Source organism: Mustelus asterias, chromosome 10 (assembly GCF_964213995.1).
Source record: "Mustelus asterias chromosome 10, sMusAst1.hap1.1, whole genome shotgun sequence".
NCBI classification, from domain to species: domain Eukaryota; kingdom Metazoa; phylum Chordata; class Chondrichthyes; order Carcharhiniformes; family Triakidae; genus Mustelus; species Mustelus asterias.
In genome coordinates this window covers 69,394,353-69,404,440 of record NC_135810.1, presented here as the reverse complement: position 1 = coordinate 69,404,440, position 10,088 = coordinate 69,394,353, and the positions used below count along the sequence as shown (strand labels likewise).

The 10,088-nt window shown below is 44.9% G+C and overlaps 1 pseudogene; it reads left to right on the top strand.

The window, feature by feature from the left end:
* LOC144499969 (uncharacterized) overlaps positions 1–9,462 on the top strand; it is a 13,768-nt pseudogene extending 4,306 nt beyond the window's left edge.
* Positions 9,463–10,088: the final 626 nt, after the last annotated feature.

Here is a 10,088-nt window from a genome sequence, read left to right as displayed (position 1 = left end):
AGGTAAAATAAAAGAAGAGAAGAGAAGAGAAGGGAAGAGAAGAGAAGAGAACAGAGGTGATGAGAAGGAAAGGGAAGAGAAGGAAGGAGGAAGGGAAGGGAAGAGAAGAGTAGAGAATAGAAGGGAAGGGAAGGGAAGGGAAGAGAAGAGAAGGGAAGAGAAGAGAAGAGAACAGAGGTGATGAGAAGGAAAGGGAAGAGAAGGGAAGAGAAGGGAAGGGAAGAGAAGAGTAGAGAATAGAAGGGAAGGGAAGGGAAGGGAAGGGAAGAGAAAGGAAGAGAAGAGAAAAGAGGAGAAGAGACGGGAACATAAAAGAAGAGAAGAGAAGAGAAGGGAAGAGAAGAGAAGAGAACAGAGGAGATGAGAATGGAAGAGAAGAGAAGGGAAGAGAAGGGAAGGGAAGAGAAGAGAATAGAAGAGAAGGGAAGGGAAGGGAGGTAAGAGTAGGGAAGAGAAGAGAAGGGAAGAGATGAGATGGGAAGAGAAGGGAAGAGAAGACAATGGAAAGGAAGGGAAGAGAAGAGAAGGGAAGAGAAGAAGAGAAGGGAAGAGAAGGGGAAAGAGAAGAGAAGAGAAGAGGAGGGAAAAGAAAAGAAGAGAAGAGTAGCGATGGGAAGAGAGAGAAGAGAGGAGAAGAGAAGGGAAGAGTAGAGAAGTGAGGAGAAGGAAAGAGAAGAGAAGGGAAGAGAAGAGAAGCGAAGAGAAGGGAAGGGAAGGAGAGGAGAAGGAAAGAGAAGAGAAGGGAAGAGAAGAGAAGGAAAGAGAAGGAAGAGAAGGGAAGAGAAGTGAATGGAAGAGATGAGAAGGGAAGAGAATGGAAGAGAAGACAAGGGAAGGGAAGGGAAGAGAAGGGAAGAGAAGAGAAGGGAAGAGAAGAGAAGAGGAGGGAAAAGAAGAGAAGAGAAGGGTAGAGATGGGAAGAGAAGAGAAGAGAGAGGAAGAGAAGGGAAGAGTAGAGAAGCGAGGAGAGGAAGAAGAAGAGAGGAGAGAGGAAGAGAAGGGAAGGGAAGAGAGAGAAGGAGAGGAGAAGAGAAGGAAGAGAAGAGAAGGAAAGAGAAGGGAAGAGAAGGGAAGAGAAGAGAATGGAAGAGATGAGAAGGGAAGAGAATGGAAGAGAAGACAAGGGAAGGGAAGGGAAGAGAAGGGAAGAGAAGAGAAGGGAAGAGAAGAGAAGAGGAGGGAAAAGAAGAGAAGAGAAGGGTAGAGATGGGAAGAGAAGAGAAGAGAGGAGAAGAGAAGGGAAGAGTAGAGAAGCGAGGAGAAGGAAAGAGAAGAGAAGGGAAGAGAAGGGAAGCGAAGAGAAGGGAAGGGAAGAGAGGAGAAGGTAAGAGAAGAGAAGGGAAGAGAAGAGAAGGAAAGAGAAGGGAAGAGAAGGGAAGAGAAGAGAATGGAAGAGATGAGAAGGGAAGAGAATGGAAGAGAAGACAAGGGAAGGGAAGGGAAGAGAAGGTAAGAGAAGGGAAGAGACGAGAAGGTAAAATAAAAGAAGAGAAGACAAGAGAAGCGAAGAGAAGGGAAGGGAATAGAAGAGAAGAGAATAGAAGGGAAGAGAAGAGTAGAGAATAGAAGGGAAGGGAAGGGAAGTGAAGAAAAGGGAAGAGAAGAGAAGGGAAGAGATGAGAAGCGAAGAGAAGGGAAGAGAAGACAAGGGAAGGGAAGGAAAGAGAAAGGAAGAGAAGACAAGGAAGGGAAGGGAAGAAAAGGAAGAGAATAGAAGAGAAGGGAACATAAAGAAGAGAAGAGAAGGAAGAGAACAGAAGAGAACAGAGGAGATGAGAATGAAAGAGAAGAGAAGGGAAGAGAAGGGAAGGGAAGAAGAGAATAGAAGAGAAGGGAAGGGAAGGGAAGGTAAGAGTAGGAAAGAGAAGAGAAGGGAAGAGATGAGATGGGAAGAGAAGGGAAGAGAAGACAATGGAAGGGAAGGGAAGAGAAGGAAGAGAAGGGAAGAGAAGAGAAGAGGAGGGATGAGAAGAGAAGAGAAGGGAAGAGAAGAAAAGAGACGAGAATAGAACAGAAGAGACGGGAAGAGAAGGGAAGAGAAGAGAGAGAAGAGGAGGGAAGAGAAGGGAAGAGTAGACAAGAGAAAGGAAGAGAAGAGAAGAGAAGGGAAGAGAAGGGAAGAGAAGCGAAGAGAAGGGAAGGGAAGGGAAGGCAGAGAAGAGAGTAGAAGAGAAGAGGAGGGAAGGGAAGAGAAGGGAAGGAAGAGAAGAGACGAGAAGGGAAGAGAAGAGAAGAGAAGAGAAGGGAAGAGAAGGGAAGAGAAGAGAAGAGAAGAGAAGAGAAGGGAAGGGAAGGGAAGAGAAGAGAAGAGAAGAGGAGAGAAGAGAAGAGACGGGAGGCGAAGAGAAGAGTAGAGAAGAGAAGAAAAGAGAAGAGAAGGGAAGAGAAGGGAAGAGAAGAGAAGAGAAGAGAAGGGAAGGGAAGAGAAGAGAAGAGAAGAGGAGGGATGAGAAGAGAAGAGAAGGGAAGGCAAGAGAAGGGAAGAGAAGAGAAGAGAATAGAAGGGAAGAGAAGAGAAGAGAAAGGAAGGGAAGAGAAGAGAAAGAGAAGAGGAGGGATGAGAAGAGAAGAACAGAGAAGAAAAGAGAATAGGAGGGATAATATGAGAAGAGAAGGGAAGAGAAGAGAGAGAATGGAAGAGACGAGAACGGAAGAGAAGAGAAGGGAAGAGAAGGGAAGAGAAGAGAAGAGAAGGGAAGGGAAGGGAAGAGAAGAGAAGAGAAGAGAAGAGAAGAGGAGGGATGAGGAGAGAAGAGAAGAGACGGGAGGCGAAGAGAAGAGAAGAGAAGAGAAGAAAAGAGAAGAGAAGGGAAGAGAAGGGAAGAGAAGAGAAGAGAAGAGAAGGGAAGGGAAGAGAAGAGAAGAGAAGAGGAGGGATGAGAAGAGAAGAGAAGAGAAGGGAAGGCAAGAGAAGGGAAGAGAAGAGAAGAGAATAGAAGGGAAGAGAAGAGAAGAGAAAGGAAGGGAAGAGAAGAGAAGAGAAGAGGAGGGATGAGAAGAGAAGAACAGAGAAGAAAAGAGAATAGGAGGGATGATATGAGAAGAGAAGGGAAGAGAAGAGAGAGAATGGAAGAGACGAGAACGGATGAGAAGAGAAGGGAAGAGAAGACAAGAGAAGAGTAGAGGAGGGATGAGAAGAGAAGAGAAGAGAAGAGAAGAGAAGAGAAGGGAAGAGAAGAGAAGAGAAGGGAAGGGAAGAGCAGAGAAGAGGAGGGATGAGAAGAGAAGAGAAGAGAGGAGAGGAGAAGAGACGGGGGGGAAGAGAAGAGAAGGGAAGAGACGAGAAGAAACGAGAAGAGGAGGGATGAGAAGAGAAGAGAAGGGAAGAGAAGAGAACAGAAAAGAAGGGAAGAGTAGAGAAGAGGAGAGGAGGGATGAGAAGAGAAGAGAAGAGACGGGAGGGGAGTAGAAGAGAAGAGAAAGGAATGGAAGAGAAGAGGAGGGGAGGGATGAGAAGAGAAGAGAAGCAAAGAGAATAGGAGGGATGATAAGAGAAGAGAAGGGAAGAGACGAGAAGAGAAGAGAAGGGAACAGAAGAGAAGAGCAGAGAAGAGGAGGGATCAGAAGGGAAGAGAAGAGAAGAGAAGGGAAGAGAAGAGAAGAGAAGAGAAGGGAAGAGAAGGGAAGAGAAGAGGAGGGATGAGAAGAGAAGCGAAGAGAAGAGAAGAGACGGAAGGGAAGTGAAGATAAGAGAAGGGAAGGGAAGAGAAGAGGAGAGAAAAGATGAGAAGAGAAGAGAAGGGAGGAGAAGGTTCGAGAAGAAAAGAGAAGAGAAGAAAAGAGAAGGGAGGAGAAGAGAAGAGAACAGAAGGGAAGAGAAGGGAAGAGAAGAGAAGAGACGATAAGGGAACTCAAGAGAATAGAAGAGAAGAAAAGAGAAGGGAAGAGAACAGAAGAGATCTGAAATAAGGGAAGGGAAGAGAAGGGAAGGGAAGGGAAGAGAACTGAAGAGAAGTGTTGGGAAGAGAAAAGAAGAGAAAAGAAGCGTAGGAAAGAGAAGGGAACGAAAGAGAATGGAAGTGAAGAGACGAGAGGAGAAGAGATGAGAAGAGAAGAGAAGGGAAGAGAAGAGAAGAGAAGAGAAGAGAGGGGAAGAGAAGGGAAGGCAAGAGAAGAGAAGTGAAGAGAAGGGAAGAGAAGGGAAGGGACGAGAAGAGAATGGAAGAGAAGAGAAGGCAAGAGAAGAGAAGGGAAGAGGAGGGAAGGGAAGAGAAGACAAGAGAAGAGAAGGGAGGGGAAGAGAAGGGAAGAGAATGGAATAGAAGAGAAGGGAAGAGAAGAGAAGAGAAGGGAAGAGAAGGGATGAGAAGAGAAGAGAAGGGAAGAGAAGGGATGAGAAGAGAAGGGAAGAGAAGAGAATTGAAGAGAAGAGAAGAGAGGGGATGAGAAGAGAAGGGAAGTGAAGGGAAGGTAAGAGAAGAGAAGGGAAGAGAAGAGAAGAGATGGGAAGAGAAGGGATGAGAAGGGAAGGGAAGAGAAGAGAATTGAAGAGAAGAGAAGAGAAGGAAAGTGAAGGGAAGGTAAGAGAAGAGAAGGGAAGAGAAAGGAAGAGAAGGTAAGAGAAGTGAAGAAAAGAGAGGAGAAGAGAAGAGAAGGAAAGAGAAGGGAAGAGAAGAGAAGGGAAGCGACGGGAAGCGAAGGAAAGGGAAGTGTAGAGAAGAGGATGGAAGAGAAGGGAAGAGAAGAGAAGGGAAGTGAAGTGAAGAGAAGAGAAGGGAAGAGAAGGGAAGAGAAGTGAAGAGAAGAGAAGAGAATAACCACAGAACAGGAGAATAGGAACCTGAAGTTTTAATCTTGATGAATACTGATCCCTCTTCATGCCCAGCCAGCATGAATGGATAATGAGTCTCCGACAGGTCCATTCACTTTGTATAATTAAAATCTATGTTTGTATACTTGATACAGTAGATTTATAGGGGAATAAACGCCTTTAATTTTGATACAGTGGGAGAGAGTCAGTCTTGTCGCAGTCATAAGTGGCTAAAGTTTTGATATATTTTACTCATAAAGATGTGATTTGAATTGTACATAAATGGGGAAATTCTCGGCCATTCACACCGATTGGGATCCTCCAGTTCTGCTTCCAGTGCACCCCCCCCCCACCCCCCCCTCCACCCCCCATCCCGTGTGTTTTGCAGTGGCAATGGGGTGACCTCAATGGGAAATCCTACTGACAGCGGCAGGACCAGAGAATATCACCAGCAATGAACAGCAGCCACCGAGCCCCACCGAGAAGCACACAGCTCGGAGGCCAGAGAATTCTGCCAAAGATTTTGTGTCTATCAAATGAACTGGAGCAAGGGTCTTGGTTAAAAGTGTCAATGTCTGAAAACCAGCACTTGTGTTTCTGTTAGTTTCAACCTGAGCCTCTGTTCACATGGCAACTGAATCACACGGGTCTGTTTCCAGGCAGAGTTCAACATGTCCTCCATTCCGGGATATTCCGTTTTACCTAAAATTAAAATAAAGAACTTAAAACATAACCGGCTTCTGAAGATTCGCATTCTTCACAGTTGTCTGTGGAAAGTTGTACACAAATTCACTGCTCTGGTTCTTTTCATAAAGATGACTGCATTTAATCTATGGTTGTCAAATGATGAAATATTCCAGTGAATGTGATCCAGCACCATATAAATGCAAATTCTGTCTTTCTTATTTCCATTGGAAATCTCGTGAAGTAAATACTTATGGGGCCTGATTTTTCTCTCGGCTGTATATTGGTAGATGTATTGTAAGCACATGCCTGTCAGTGTGCTGATTTACAGCACCCACTACCAAACCACAAGGGTGGTACAAGATATCAGGATATCCTGACTTTCGCATGGGGTTATTGCAAGTGTACCAATGAAGTCAAAAGAAACAACATGAACGTCCATTATACCATCCAACATATGCCCCTCAAATAGCGATCCAACTCACTCTAAAATTATTTCATTTTCATTGCTTCTTCTCCCTCCGTTTAGTTAAATATAAACTGTTAAAACACCTATCACTCCTGGTTCTAGTATTTGTGTCAGTTTTGTACATGTTATTGATCATATGAACATACAAAAAAGAACAGGAGTAGGCCAGTCAGCCTCTCAAGCTTACTCTGCCATTGGCAGTGGTATTGTCGCCGGACTAGTAATCCAGAAACCCAGGCTAATGCTCTGGGGACCCGGGTTCAAATCTCACCATGGCAGATAGTGAAATTTGAATTCAATAAAAATCTGGAATTAAAATTCTAATGATGTCCATGAAATCATTGTTTATTCTTGTAAAAATGCAACTCGTTCACTAATGTATTTTAGGGAAGGAAATCTGTCATCCTTACCTGGTCTGAAGCACATGTGACTCCAGAACAACAACAATGTGGTTGACTCTTAACAGCCCTCAGAAATGGCCGGGCAAGCCACTTAGTTCAAGGGCAATTAAGAATGGGCAATAAATGCTGGCCCAGCTAGTGACACCTACATCCCTTGAATGAATTGGACAAAAAAGGAACCATAGAAACACAGAAACATAGAAACCTACAGCACAAAACAGGCCCTTCGGCCCCACAAGTTGTGCCGAGCATATCCCTACCTTTTAGGCCTATCTATAACCCTCCATCCTATTAAGTTCCATGTACTGATCCAGGAGTTTCTTAAAAGACCCTATTGAGTTTGCCTCCACCACCACTGACGGCAGCCGATTCCACTCGCCCACTACCCTCTGTGTGAAAAACTTCCCCCTAACATTTCCCCTGTACCTACCCCCCAGGACCTTAAACCTGTGTCCTCTCGTAGCAGCCACTTCCACCCTGGGAAAAAGCCTCTGAGAGTCCACCCGATCTATGCCTCTCAACATCTTATATACCTCTATTAGGTCTCCTCTCATCCTATGTCTCTCCAAGGAGAAAAGACCGAGCTCCCTCAGCCTATCCTCATAAGGCATGCCACTCAATCCAGGCAACATCCTTGTAAATCGCCTCTGCACCCTTTCAATCTTTTCCACATGCAGGATGAAAATATAATGCCAACACTGGAGGACATCAATAAACACGGTTTCAATGGCAATTAGCTTGAATTTTATGGTGTTTTTTGTATTTTATGAAAGATGCATGTGAACCATGAAGATTCAAAGACCTGCTTGGTTAAAGGAGTTGAGAGTTCAGTACTGCTTCTGCCAGCCAACCAGCTGGAAAGCCAATGTGTGGTGGAAGGGAGAATGGGGAATGGTAGTCATTGACACAGCAGAAGATGTGGTAAATGTGACAGAACAAATGGGTCTGAGAGGCATATGAAGGTGATGGCACCAACAGAGCAGATACTCTCCAAGCTAGCCCCATAACCCTGTCGTGGAATCTATAGGTGAACCACCATTGATGGGGAGTCACAATCAAATGGGTGAACAACAACAAAGCTTGTGGCCTTGAACCAACTGAGGCCTTCAAAGCTGGTGGGCACGTGCTCATATCAAGATTCTATGCACTCATCCCACGGATTTGGGAGGAAAATTAATTTGATTTGATTTGATTTGATTTATAATTGTCACATGTATTAACATACAGTGAAAAGTATTGTTTCTTGCGCGCTATACAGACAAGACACCGTTTATAGAGAAGGAAACGAGAGAGTGCAGAATGTAGTGTTACAGTCATAGCTAGGGTGTAGAGAAAGATCAACTTAATGCAAGGTAAGTCCATTCAAAAGTCTGATGGCAGCAGGGAAGAAGCTGTTCTTGAGTCGGTTGGTATGTGACCGCAGACTTTTGATTCTTTTTCCCGAAGGAAGAAGGTGGAAGAGAGAATGTCCGGGGTGCATGGGGTCCTGAATTATGCTGGCTGCTTTGCCGAGGCAGTGGGAAGTATAGACAGAGTCAATGGATGGGAGGCTGGTTTGTGTGATGAATTGGGCTACATTCGTGACCCTTTGTAGTCCCTTGCGGTCTTGGGCAGAGCAGGAGCCAAATCAAGCTGTGATACAACCAGAAAGAATGCTTTCTATGGTGCATCTGTAAAGGTTGGTGAGAGTCGTAACCGACATGCCAAATTTCCTTAGTCTTCTGGGAAAGTAGAGGCGTTGGTGGGCTTTCTTAACTACAGTGTCGGCATGGAGGGACCAGGACAGGTTGTTGGTGATCTGACACCTAAAAACCTGAAGCTCTCAACCCTTTCTACTTCGTCCCCATTGATGTAGACAGGGGCATGTTCTCCTTTACACTTGCTGAAGTTGATGACAATCTCCTTCATTTTGTTGACATTGAGGGAGAGATTATTGTCGCCACACCAGTTCACCAGATTCTCTATCTCATTCCTGTACTCTGTCTTGTCATTGTTTGAGATCCGACCCACTGTGGCAGTGTCGTCAGCAAACTTGAAAATTGAATTGGAGGGGAATTTGGTCACTCAGTCATGTGAGGCAGCAATGCTAACCACTGTGCCACCGTGCCATCCATCAACTATGGTGGACTGGATACTGTGACTGGACAGCTAAAAAGGTATCTCCTACTATGTCCTGTTTTCTCAACTCAGAAGTGGCCAGTATTCCAAAGAAAACACTACAAAAGCATACTGAATCTCTCCTTGAAACGTGGCAGCATTGACATTAATGACTGGGAGATTCAAAGTCATGGCAACCTGTTCATCAAGCTGTACCGTGTTTAGAGTCCAAATGTCTTTATGATGAGGCAGAGCAGTAGCACAGAAGGAAAGAAAATGAAGCAAATCCAGCACTCTGGATCCCACTACCTTGTGGGATGTCCTACCCAAGTGCCCAATGATCTGTGGATTGAGAATCAGCCTCAGTCACATGAAGATCCATAATAGAAACTCTCCACCCTGAGTAGACTTAGAATCAGGGGACAGTGGACTATTAAGGTGGCAGCACAAACAGAGGGGATGTGCTGCAAGTATCATCCAAGGAACGAGACAGGAAAATATCTAAGGAAAGTTGGACTGCAAAGAATGTGCAGTACTAGGAGAGAACCCACCATAGGCCTGATCCACCCAGTCTGCATGGCCTTTTCCTCTGAGGAGAAGGTCAAATGAGGATGCTCCAGGCACTGGTGGAGGGCAGCAGAAAAGCCTGTGTGTGGACACACAGGAGAGGAACACAGAGGGATGTGGCAGCTACCAACAGGTGGGAAGGCTCTATCCAAAGGAGAGAGCCTACCAGACATGGCTCAATTATCTCCAGATATCCAAATGGCAGTGTCAACACAGACTGAGACTCTCCAGGGAGGTCTTCACCAATTTAATGGGTCATGCTGCAGGAGATAGCAAAGTAATGGAAATCATTGATCCATTTGCAGCACTACAGCCAGGTTTCGGGAATGACCCCACAGTTGCTGACTTCCTCTGGTTTTCTTGGTCAGGCAGACCTAGAGGGGCTGGTTGTTCTTCATGTTCCTCGGGAGAACAACCTCCTACAATGTCCTTGCACCCTAGAGGAGAACCTGCAGGGAGGCATGACAGAACAATGCTTCTGCCAGAAGCTCTGAACAGAATTCAGCCTTACATGTGCTAACACATAGACAGCAGGAGAATGGCACATCAACATTTTACAGTGTATACAGACTGTTATGGTGTTGGATCCTCTATCAGAGCTGATGGTGCTAACATCTATGGCAGGCCAGCACGAAGTAGATACAACATAGTTGAGGGTGTGCTGTTGAAGGCCTTGTGATGGTGTAAAGAGAAGTATTCGTGCAATGGTAAATGGGGCACTTGGGAAAAAGCCACTAATGAGCATCTGGCAAACAGATTTAGCAGCTGCGAATTTTAAGGATGCTGTGAATGATAAATCTGTAAAGCATTAAGCAAACGTTAATTAAAAGACACTAGTTGAATCTTTAATCCCTTTACCTGAAATCCTCATCAAAGAAACAACTGGGGATTTACCGCCTATCTTGGAACTGTTGGCACCTTCTGTTTCGTTTGAACCAATTTCTAAACCATCTGAGTGGTTAGACAAATCAAGCCTAATTTTAGAGCATGTTATATGTAACAACGGTAATCTTTGTGAGTGAAATTGTCAAAGAGAAAGTCAGATAATAAAACTGTGAACCCACTTCTTTACTAAAACATTTATGATACCTCAATTAATATCTTAATGGAAACATTCAAG